Consider the following 9,411-nt stretch of genomic DNA (forward strand, 5'->3'; position numbering starts at 1 on the left):
CTAGGGACGAGTGACTCGATTTGGATAAAACAAGAACTGGCCTGAATCTTCATCCCAAACTCAACCAGAATTTTTTTCTTGAGACTTGAAGGAATCTGAGCATTTCCACCCCGAATATTTTTCAGGTTTGTCCCTTCAGTTCCTGGTGACAGCTGAGCCTGGAAGTGATGGGACGGACGGAAAGAGGAAATATTAGAAAGAACTGCAGACTGAGCAGCGGACCTCAGATCTAGGTCCAAACGTCCCGAAAGCTTCACGGTGTCTGGATGTTGCTGTCATAGAGGCAGGGCCAGCCACAAAATAACCATTTCAGCCTGGCTCTAAAATTGCTGTCCAGCGGCCTCTTGTGCTGAAATTTCCAGACTAAGAAGTGAGGACTAAGAAGCTTCAGAGTTTCTATAATATTCAAATGGAGCGTCTGGACTTTTGGCATCTCCTCCAAACGACACTAGCCCTGTGAACCTCCCGCCTCATCACTATTCATGTGACGAGGTGCATTGCCACGCTGCCACTGCCGCCAGCATAGCTCCGACCAGCCGCCAGCCTCCCGTACACGGGCACAGAGCTGACTGGCTTGGACAGCGTTTTCAGTTCTCCATCAGCGCTCACAAAGGGGAAGAAAGCAGAGCAGATTTCTGGGGATTTCGAACTCCTCGCTGCTCCCGTTAACACTTCCCTCCCCCAGGATCTCATTAGATTCTCCGCCTTATGGAGAGAGTGTGGGCAGAGCCGGGGCTTTCATCAGCTGGCGACATGGTAGCATTTACGCTGGCTCCCCTGAGCCTGCTACTGTCTGAAGACTTGAAGGGACAAGTCTCTGAGCTCGTAAAGGAGGGCTCTGGAGAATGAGTAGCTGAGTCTGAATGGACCATATCCTCACATGCAGCTTGCGATCACAGGTGTGCTAGCTGAAGAAATGTAGGACTTGTTCCCCTATGCACCCGGGAGTATGTCCTGGCATGTTTGCGTGTGCACATACATGTTGCAAGCAGTCCTGTGCTACAGAGGAGTCCACAATGTGTTCATGGCTGCACATACCTCACAATACAACACCAGGCCTGCACCACCATGCAGAAAAGGCAAATGGAAGGGATACGGGTTAGTGGTTGGAGCAAGAATCTGGCTCCATTCATGTGAGGGAATTTTGCAGGGCCTATTCTTGGCTCGCTGTGTGACCTCAGACAAGTTACTTAATTCCTTTGTGGAAGTGCATGCATTCATTTTTTCTAAGCGCTCTGCTATCCCCAGGCACAAAGTGCTATAGAGGTGGGAGCATCAATACAGAACCCCTCAAACATCCATATTAATAAATAGCCCTACAGATTTGTGTACTAATCCAAAGAAGAAAGATGCTTGACAAAGAAACATGTGACAAAGAGTGATTTCCCTTATCAGACTGAGCAATGGTTGGACTTTGAATCTTCTCTTTTCTGTCTCCAGTTGTTTGTAAATGTCAAGGGAATATGGACAGGAAACCCCAAATCTGACCTGCCTGGTCTTCACATGGATTGGCAAAACCTATGTTCCTCTCTCAGTGTGTCTTGTAAGTTTTTCAACAGCTTATTTTTTATTGTGGCTACGTCTAGACTGCAAGCCTCTTTCAAAAAAAAGTGGTACTAAACTACAACCGGTACTTTTGAAAAAGGAAGCCGCTTTTTCGAAAGAGAACACGCAGGCAGTCGGGATGCCCTCTTTCGAAAAAGCACAGTTTGCATTACATAGCACCTCAAAAAAAGAGGTTTTCCACGGTCAAAAAAACTGCTATGTTCTTTCGATTTACTTTCGAAAGAACGCGGCAGCAGTCTAGATGCAGGGGAAGTTTTTTCGAAAAAAGGCCTCTTTTTTCGAAAAAAACCCTGTAGTCTAGACACACCCCGAGGGACTGTGACATTAAAAAAACCCAGGTCCTGGAGGGAAAATGCACCATGCCGAGAGATCCCAGGGTGCACAAAGTCAGGAACCCTGGTGGCACAAGGGATTCAGGTGATGATACACAGTGCATGCTGCTTTTTAAGCAAACACATCACCGTTCTTTTTTTTCTGAATAAAAAAAAGCTCTCCTAGCATCTCCCACTCTCCTGAGGAACCCTTCAGTAACAAACCTGTATGTGCTGTCCTTCAAGTGACCCTACAAAAACAAGCCAGTGTGCGCTGCCCTGAGGTCACGAGCAAAACAGGAGGCGGACCCCATCACTCGTGAGCAAACCAATTTGTGCTTCCAGACACTCATGAACAAAATAACTCGGTGCTAAGAGACCAGCATGCCCGAGGAAGAAAGCAAAGTTGTGCAGAGCAAAGAGCGTTCTAACAAAGAGCAGGGAGAAAATAATAATTGGAAACACCACGAACCATCCCCTGATCTAGACCATTTAATAAACACCTGCAAATAAACAGGCTGCTCATAGTTTTCTTGGAAGGTAGCTCATCAGTCCTTTCGGAAGAGGAGTGACCCTCCGGATGACAGCTCCACCCTGGGAGGTTGATTATAACGCACACAAACACAGCTCTTCATTTGCAATGCCTTCTCCCTCCTCCTTTGCCTGCTGTCTACGGCTCTAACGAGCTGGAGGGAAATGGGGACAGGTCCTGCACTCTCAGATCTCAGAGAGAACCTGCACTGTTTTCAGCACAGTCAAGTGGATGTCGGCAAGGTCTCTTCCCACGGTGCTGCATGCCAACAAAATGTTTGTTGGGTTAGTTCACGTAGGCTACGTCTGAAACCGCCTCCTGCCATTTCCCAGTGGAAAGTGCTGGGCTTCGCAGGAAATTAGAAAGCACTGAAATGGCACCTGTATGAATTCAATGGGGGATTACTATTTGTTGGCATTATAGTAGCTCCTACAAGCTACAATCGTGAATGGGGCCCCTGGTGTGCAAGGTGCTGTACACAGTAACAACCAATCCCTACCACCGAGAGTTTACCACCTAAGTCAGGGTTTCCCAAACTATGGGTCGCGACCCAAATATGGGTCACCATTACATTTCAAAAGGGTCACCAAGTGTCTCCCCAGGTGGCTCAGTCCCCTCTCCTCTCCTCGTTTTTGAACTTCCTTGGGTCACCAAGTCTTCCTGAATTGTCAAAATGGGTCCTCATCTGGAAAAGGTTGGGAACCGCTGGTCTAAGTAGACAAGATAGGTAGAACCTTGCAAATCCACAGATAATCTGCTTTAGCTCCATGGGTATCTGCATCCATGGATGCAAATATCCGTGAATCACTTTTACAGATGCAGATGCAGATACTAGTTTTTGTAGACGCATGGGGCACTAAAGACAGGGAAATGGGAAACTGAGGCACAGCAAATCCACTCTCTCCAGTGTTTGGCTGGCTGTTTCTTACTGCTTCCCAGTCCGCACTGCTTCCTGCGGTTCCCATTGTCCAGGAACAGCAATCCACGGCCAACGGGAGTGGCGATTGCCCCTACCTGCGAAGGCACAGGTAAACAAAGCATCTCCCGGCCAGCTAGCGGCTTGCCCTTACAAGCCATGACCCAGAGTTTGAAAACCCCTGTGCTAGATCACATTACTCCCTGCTCCGGGCTTGATGACATCTCCTTTAGAAGTGTCATAGTCCGGATTCCATTGCTAGGCAACCTAAGTGTAACATCAGAGGGATAAATTCCTGTCTATCATTCTGGGAAATGTAACATGAAGAATGAAATCAGGTATTTGAGAAGAGCAGGCAGAAAGAGCAGGCAGAACTGCTCCCAAAAAGCGATGGTTTTCAACCTGCAGTGTGCAGATGATTCCTAGGGGGTCCATGAAAGGTTTTCTTTACAATAGAGCAGTGACTTTCAACCTGTGGTGCAGAGACCCCTGGAGGTCCGCAGACAATATCTAAGACTTCTAAAAGGGTCCAACTCTCCATTTGGAAGTTTTAAGGGGGCTACAAATGGAAAAAGGTTGAAAATCTCTGCTGTAGGGGTTTAATTCCCTCTCCCCACCACCTTATCAGAATAGACTAACCCAGGAAGCCTGCTCTGAGGCATTTTTCTAGGTGTGAAGGAACAATGCCTTTGCATGGTACAGTGCAGAACAACTGTATTGCCAAAGGTTAACTCTGTTGGCATGTACTGTCTTGTACTGTGACAGTTATAATGAAGCCAGAGCAAAAACAACTGACTTTCCAGATCTTCCCTTTCATCTCTCAGTTTGTAGCAATTCTCTGGGTGGCAGGGTTTGAAATTTAAAACAAAAAATATGGGTTAGTTACAATGTTCCTTCTATTCCCCGACCCCATCTGTGTGCAGAATACATTTTGTTATGTGCACCAAGACATGTGCAGATGTGCACCACCAACAGAAACACATGCTGCCAGCTGTGAGCGGCTGTGCTAATCAGTTGGGTAGCATTTGAATCTCTCCTGGCTGACTGTCCAAGCGCACAGCTTACAGGGAACACTGATGAGCTGTTCTTTGAGATGAATATCTAAGGAAATTATTCCAGACCACCTTGTAATTCCCATTACTTTCCTGTGACTTCATTACAGACAACATGTCTCACTAGATATTCTTGCCAACATATCTGCTAGAAAAAAATATTTTCCATCATTTTTTAAATCTAGGTTTTAACTTCCAATCAGAGGGTGATGAAAGGGGAATTACGTCTTGATGTGACAGGAGAATCAATAACACAACATTTCAAAGCGATCCCTTTAGATCAGGCTGATAGAGCTTCCCTTGCCTAAATTAACAGAATCTAGTCGAAAATGCAAATATTTGTTACCCACTTGGGCTGTTTTTTCTCCGCGTGACCTAGACTCGTGTCCCCTTATTATCCCCGTAGAGAAAATTCTCCCAGTGCTACAGGTTGAAACCCTCTAAACCGGAGCTTCCTGGTCTGGCAACATCCATGGTTCGGAAGCACCACAGATATTGCTGGACCAGGGAGTCCGGGGTCAGAGGCAGGAGCACCAGCTGGACTGGCTGCAAGGGGACCAGAGGCCGGGACCTGCTGTGGGGGTCCAGCTGAGCCAGCAGCAGAGCTCCCAGAGTACCAGTGGGCTCCGGCAGGGAGGAGCGGGGAGACCTGGTGATGGGATCACAGGCTGCCATAGCGGGGCTGGTGGACTAGGAGCCCAGCATGGCAGTAGGCTGTTGGCGGCGCAGTCGGATGGTGTCAGGGTGGGAGCCAGTGGCCGTCAGGAGGTGCCGGCCTGGTGGGCCAGGAATGATCTCCCCTTGTCTGGCAAAATCCCTAGTTTGGGACCAGTCAGGGTGCTGGGCCAGGGAGGTCCAACCTGTAGCTATTATGTGGCTCAACCTCTGCCCTCACAGGCAGGAACACAGAAGCTGGCGTCATACTTGACACATGAGATGATCACATAGACTCTTTCTTGTAACGAGACATGCCCATAGCATGGAGGCTGGCCACAAAGGTGGCTGGCCTGTAAACAGTAACACCTAGGGGTATGTCTGCACTGCATCCCTAGTTCGGACTAGGGATGCAAATGGAGACGACCGAAGTAGTTAATGAAGCGGGGATTTAAATATCCCGCGCTTCATTAACATGATCTCGCCGGCGCGCTAGTTCGAATCACAGCTGATTCGAACCAGGAAGTGCGCGCCGGGACGCGTTAGTTCGGACTAAAGCCCTTAGTCCGAACTAAAGTTACTCCTCAAAAAATGAATTTGCAAGTGTGTGCCTTGAACCATAGCAGCGCTTTGAGGCACTGCCGGTTTTTTCGGCAGAAGATATGCAAATCATGTTCTCATTTGCATATCTTCTGCCGATCTTTTTTGCGGAAGAGGTGTTGCCACTAAAAAGCCTCGTGTAGACAGGGCCATTTGTCAGGAAAAAAACCCTTTTTTGCAAGATCCTGTAACCCTTATTTTTTGAGGAATAAGGGATCTTGCGCAAAAGGGTTTTTTTTTCCTGACAAATGACGGGGCTTTTTATTGGCAAAAGGGATTGGCAGAAGATATGCAAATGAGAGTGCAATTTGCATATCTGCTGCCAAAAAAACCCGGAAATGTAGACCTAGCCTGAATGTGGAGGGAGTGCATGGCTCTCTCAGTCAGTGTTGCAATCCGCACGCACCTCACTTCACATGCCCTGGCCTTCCCTGCGTGTCACTTTAGTAATGCTGGCAGGGAAACCAGTAGGCACATGGGCAGCAGTAAACAAAATTCTCATGGACCACACGCAGAGGTGAAAGGAAGCGGGTGCTCTGGCAAGAGCGGGCTGAGCTGTGGCGAAAGCCAGCAGGGAGCTGTTGAAAGCTCTGGCAGGGACCCCAGGTTGCGATAGGACTGGACCTGTCAGACATTTCAAAAAACATTTAGGAGAAATGGACGCGTTCCGTGGATGCGGCATTGCTTTTGGTCTAGACATGGCCTAAGTCTGCAACTACACAGCAGGCAGTTATTTCGAAATAGTGTCAAAATACTGTCAAGCTGGAGGCTTTCTTAATCCGACTCCTGTAACGTTCATTGTACGAGGTCTAAGGGAAGTCGGGGGAAAAGTGCTCTATTTCGAAATAAGTGCTGTGTAGACGCTCCCTATTTTGAAATAAGCTATGCAATTGACGTAGCTCAATTTGTATAGCTTATTTCGAGTTAAGCCCTGCAGTGTAGACACTCCCATACTGAGTCTATTTGGGGAGGAAACTAGTCACTTCTCAGCTACTGGTGCCTTTGGAATTCCAGGGCTGACATGGGAATGTTTCTCTTCTTTTCAAAGAGAAACCAATAAACTGCCTATCAGAAGCAAAATGGGTAGGGTATAAAAGATCCTAAGGAGTTGGTGGGTGGTGAGTGGGCGGGCCTCATTTCACTGAAACCTCCCTGGAGCCAGAATGGCCACCACGGAGACAAAGAAGCAGCTGTTTTGGGACGTCACATATTTCACCAGCTGCCGTTTCTGTGCACAGTTCATCTTCGGGAGTCCAACGGGAAACCAGAAACTGCCATCGACTTCTGTGGGAGCCAGTGTATCCACCCAGGGGAAGCAGGTCGTCTTTGTTGGTGTGTGAGTCAGTGCCCAAGTTACCGAGTGGCTGGACATTTTGTGCCATGCTATGTTGGCTCTGTGAGCTATTGCTTTCCAAGCAGGGGGGCGGAAGGGGGGAGGGGAGGAGGAAGGGGCAAAGGGGGCAGTTCTGGGTCCTGCTGGTAGGCTAGGGGCTGGGCTCTGGAGCAGTCTCAGGAGGCAAAAAAACAGCTAAAAACAAGGTGGGGTGAGTGGTGCCTTTTTGTTTTAGGGAGCAGCCTGCTCTGTGTCTCTCTGTTTTCAGAGTCTTCTGAGTTCTGGAGTCTAAAAAATGAAGTACAGGTGGAACCTCCCAAATCCAGGACTCTCTGGTCCGGCAACATGTTGCTGGACCAAAGAGCCCCGGAGGCTGGGAGCCCGGGCCAGCTGGGAGTCATGCAAGTGCTGGGGAGCCCCAGCTGGGCCGGCATGGGCTGGGCTGCCAGCAGCTGGAGACCCTAGTCCTGGGGAGCCCCAGCCCTGGCTGGGAACCCCCCGCAGAGCAGGGCTGGCGGCAGCCGGGGAGCCTGGTCCCAGCCAGGAACCCCCGGTGAGAGTGGAGTCGGCAGTGGCTGGGGGGACTCCCCGACCGTGGCTGGGATCCTTGGCAAGAGCAGGGTTGGCAGACCCAGTGGCAGCGGGGCCAGTGGCAGCTGGAGAGTCCCAGCCCCGGAAGCCTGACCCCGGGGAGCCTCATCAGGGCAGGGAGTCCAAGCTCTGCGGACCCCCGCAGCCCCAAGAGGAGCCCAGGAACAGGCTGGTGGCTAACAGGGGAGCCTTGACCTCCCCAGTCTGGCAAACACTCCGGTTCAGAACTGCTCAGGTCCCCGAGGTGCCAGATCAGAGAGTCCAACCTGTCCTGTTATGTTGCAGCTTTCCAGCACACATCTGATCCTTTCTTTCCGTTTGCCCTTTGTAGGCTCTGAAACACGAACGGGGCTCCCGTCTCACAAAGAGCAAGGCTACGAATGGGAGAGGTTCTCTCTCTCGGTCGGGGGGGAGCGGTGACAGCTGACACCTGGCCCGCGTACCTTCTCTGAGCATAAAGAGAGGGTTTCAGTTTCCAGCGCTCTTACTTCAATGCCTTCCACCAGCACTCAGTTCACTTCAAACCCTCAGTGCAGAGAAGCATTTAGTATTGATGGCACGACACAGACTCAATCTTTCCCTTGCAGTCTCATATCACTCACAGGCTGCTATTACTACAGAAGCTTTTGGATTTTAGTGGGCTGTTGCCTCCTTCGGCTTCACTTCCTCCTGCGGGGATATTCTAATTGCTGCAGTAAATTGCTGGAACAGAACACAGCAATTGTCACACAGAAAGAGATCAATGGTCCCTCTATTCCAGTGCTCTGTCTCCCACAGCAGCCAATACTGAAGCAATAAAATCCTTTAATGCACCTAATTGTGCAATGCTATGCCAAGGGGGACATTTCTTCCTGACGCCAGCTGATGATCACCTTATGCCCTGGAACACGAGGAGCGAAAACCCTTCTAATAACTGTCCTCCATAGCGTATCTGCAAAATCTTTTCTGATGCAGGATTTCAAAAATGGAGCCCCACAATTTGCTTAGAAATCAGATGCACAGCAATTGCGACTGAGCCCGCTAATGAAGGAGTGGCAGGAGCTAATGATCTTTAGGTCGCTTTTTGTACCTGCAACTCCCTGACTGTCTTGCGCTATTATAGTAATTGGGCCCTCAACTGTGGAGGGTACACTTTGGCATGGGGGTTCTTTTTCATAGGTGTCTAAAGGTTTAATTTTTTTTAAAAAAAAGCTTACTTGACTTTTTGCCTTTGTACCGTCTCCCAGCACCAAGCTCAACTAGCTAACTCTTGCATTAAAAATTATTATCCATTATGAATCCGATGAAAAGCCCACTGAAAAGAATGGAAAGCTTCCCGTTGAGTGTTGGGTTGGGCACAATCTCAATGAACAAGATGTCTATTCTATTCTATTCTATTCTATTCTATTCTATTCTATTCTATTCTATTCTATTCTACACTGAATGGCAAAAGTCAAATTAAGATACGTAACTTCAGCTACGTCAATTGCGTAGCTGAAGTTGAAATAGCTTAATTCGGTTTTTGGCAGCATCTACACAGCAGGAAGTCGAAGGAAGAACACTCTTCCTTTGACTTCCCTTACTCCTCGCGAAATGAGGGTTACCACGAGTTGGAGCGAGAAGTCCCCCATTTCGAAATTATTTCAGAATAATGTCAGTTATTCCAAAATAACGCTGCTATGTAGACGTACCCATATTGTCCTCATCATTGAATATCTGAGCTGCTTCCAGTTCATGTGACTAATGTCTGTCAAGTGTAATTCATTTGCTTTCATCCTCTTTCCCATGTGCCACAGAGGCCTTTGGTTTGGGAGAGGATGTATTGGTGGTGGTGGATTATTCCTTTTAAGTATGTCCATGTTGTTCTGGGTTTCTAG

General features: G+C 48.7%; 1 long non-coding RNA gene across 1 annotated transcript; it reads left to right on the top strand.

Moving 5' to 3' along the window:
- The first annotated feature begins 6,254 nt into the window (after window positions 1–6,254).
- LOC149523497 (uncharacterized) lies at window positions 6,255–8,833 on the top strand. The gene is made up of 2 exons (XR_016346935.1): window positions 6,255–6,963; window positions 7,887–8,833. It is a non-coding gene; the product is annotated as an uncharacterized LOC149523497 (long non-coding RNA).
- The last annotated feature ends 578 nt before the right edge of the window (window positions 8,834–9,411 follow it).

This window comes from Pelodiscus sinensis, chromosome 16 (assembly GCF_052426305.1).
Source record: "Pelodiscus sinensis isolate ZL-2025 chromosome 16, ASM5242630v1, whole genome shotgun sequence".
Classification (NCBI taxonomy): domain Eukaryota; kingdom Metazoa; phylum Chordata; order Testudines; family Trionychidae; genus Pelodiscus; species Pelodiscus sinensis.